Source organism: Belonocnema kinseyi, chromosome 9 (genome assembly GCF_010883055.1).
Source record: "Belonocnema kinseyi isolate 2016_QV_RU_SX_M_011 chromosome 9, B_treatae_v1, whole genome shotgun sequence".
NCBI lineage: Eukaryota > Metazoa > Arthropoda > Insecta > Hymenoptera > Cynipidae > Belonocnema > Belonocnema kinseyi.
The window spans coordinates 88822222-88825153 of NC_046665.1; the positions used below are offsets into that span (position 1 = coordinate 88822222).

Consider the following 2932-nt stretch of genomic DNA (forward strand, 5'->3'; position numbering starts at 1 on the left):
TATTTATTATATTATTATTATAATAATAATAATTATTATTATAGAAAATTATTTTTATACAGAAAAAAATATTTTCAACAAAATATATGAACTTTTACGAAATAGTCGAATTTTCCAGAAAAAAAAACCAATTTTAAACCAAATAGTATAATTTTGCGCTAAAAAAGATCAATTTTAAACCAAAAATAAAATATTTAAATACTTAGTAAATAAATTATTTTTCAACTAAAATTACGAATCTTTAACTGGCATATTCGGGTAAAATTAATATGAATTATATTTAAACCGCTTCAAATTTATAAATTTTCAATTAAAAATACTGAATTCTCAACAAGATAGTTACATTTTTAATCAAACAGTTAAATTTTTTACTAAAAAAAGATTAATATTCAATCAGAGAGTTGAAGTTTGAACAAAAAAAAAAAAACGTCAACCCAAATGATGGATTTTTTACTATAATGAGGAATTTAAAAAAAAATGAATTTTTAATTTAGTTTTTAACCAAGTAGTTTTATTTTTAATTAAAATGATAAATACTTAACTATAATACTTGAATTTTTAAATAAGAAGATTGATTTTATATAAAAAAAATATTTTCAATAAAATACATGCATTTTTAATAAAATAGTTGAATTTTCCACTAAAACAGAACAATTTTCAAACAAATAGTAGATTTTTAAATTAAAAAAGATCCATTTTTAACCAAAGAGTTGAATTTTGAACAAAAAGGATAAGTTTTTTTTCTCAAAAATAGAATATATAAATTTCTAATTAACAAAGATAAATTCTACAACAAAAAAATCAACCAAAGTAATGAATTTTCAAATAAAATGATGAATCTTTAAGAGGAATTGATAAATTTTAAACCGAAAAGGTTCATTTTTAACAGAAAAACAAACAAATTACATGAATTTTCAACAAAATTACAGAACTTCAAACTAAAAAGATCAATTTTCAACCTCAGAGTTGACATTTTAACTAAAAAATGTCAATTTTCTATATCATTTTCTTAAATTTTCAGTTATAAAAATTATTTTAAAAAAATTAAACTTTAACGAAAGTGATTAATTGATAAATATTTAACTTGACTAGATGAATATTAAAACAAAAGAGTTCAGGTTTTAACTAAGTAGTTTTATACTCAACCAAAAAGATGAATTGTCGATTAAAATTTTGAGTATTTAACTAGAATACCTGAATTTTGAACCAAAAAGATGAATTTTTAAATAAGAAGATTTATTTTCGACAAATAAAAGAGATTTGTCAACAAAATATATAAGTTTTCAATTAAGTAGTTTAAATTTCAATCTAAAAAAGACCAAGTTTCAACCGAATAGTACAACATTTAAGTCAAATATATTAATTTTAAGCTGAAAATGAATAAAATTGTTTAATTTTCAGTTTAAACAAAACATTAATTTTCAATCAAGAAGATTAATTTTCTATAAAAAAGGTGAACTCTCAACTGAAAATTTTTTTTTTTCAACCAACATTTAATATTTAAAAAAATTATTGCTCAACCAGAGAGATGGATTTTTAATTGAAACGATGGAATATTTAACTGGAATAGTTTGTTATATATTCAATTCAGAAAAAAAATTAATTGAGAAAAAAATGTTCAACAAAATACATTATTCCACAAATTAAATGAATTTTCGACGAAAGAACTGAACTTTCAACTAAAAAGTCATAAAAATTATTTTAAAAAAATTAAACTTCAACCGAAGTGATGAATTTTCAACTAAAATTATAAATGTTTAACTAGAATACTTAAATCTTAAACCAAAAATATGAATTCTCAAATAAGAATATTAATTTTCTACAAATAAAAGAGATTTTTCAACAAAATATATCAATTTTCAATGAAGCAGTTTCAATTTCAACTTAAAAAAGACCAATTTTCAACCAAATATTTAAATTTTGAAATAAAAAGGATCAATTTGCAACCAAAAAGGTAATAATTAAATCATCATTAAAAAAATTGTTTTTGATCTAAATGATGAATTTTTTACTAAAATGATAAATCTTTTGCTCAACCAGAAAGATGAATTTTCGACTACAATTTTGAATATTTAACCACAATACCTGAATTTTGAACCAAAAAGATGAATTTTTAAACAAGAAGATTTATTTTCTACAAATAAAAGAGATTTTTCAACAAAATATATAAATTTTCAATGAGGTAGTTTAAATTTCAATCTAAAAAAAGATCAATTTTCAACCGAATAGTAGAATTTTTAAACAAAATATATTAATTTTAAGCTGAAAATGAATAAAACTGTTTTATTTTCATTGATAAAAATACATGAATTCTCAATTAAACTGATCAATTTTCAATCAAGAAGATTAATTCTCTACAAAATAGGTGAATTCTCAACTAAAAAAGAAAATTTTTCAACCAATAAATAATAGTTTGTTACATATTCAATTTAAAAAATAATAATTTAGAAAAAAATTTTCGACCAAATTGTTAAAGTTTCCACTGGTTAAAGTTTCAACTAAGAAAGATTTTTCAGTCAAGAGAAAGAAAAAATTGTAAACAAACTTTTGAATTTTAAAGCAAGAAGATTAATTTTTACCTAAAAGAACGAATTTTCGCCAAAATACATGAATTTTCAACTAAAAACAATCAATTTTTAACCAAAAATATTATAGTTAAATTTTCAGTAAAAAAATTAAAAAAAACATTTTCAAGAAAATTGTTCAATAAATTAAAATAAAGCTCTTTCTAAAAATAAAGCATCATTGTTATTCAATTTGATATATTAATTTTTAAAAAAATTAAGCCTGCACTCGAAAAAATTTACTGATTAAAAAAAATCCCTGATTTAAAGAAAAACTTCCTGATCTAAAAAAAAATCGCTAACATTCCCAGGTTTTTCCGGGTATATAAAAATTCCCTGACAAATTCAGGTTTAATAAAATAAATTAA

At 19.9% G+C, this 2932-nt stretch overlaps 1 protein-coding gene across 1 annotated transcript in view; it reads right to left on the reverse strand.

The window, feature by feature from the left end:
• LOC117179523 (nuclear pore complex protein Nup88) overlaps positions 1-2932 on the reverse strand; it is a 490092-nt gene that overhangs the window by 9432 nt on the left and 477728 nt on the right. The window lies entirely within an intron of this gene.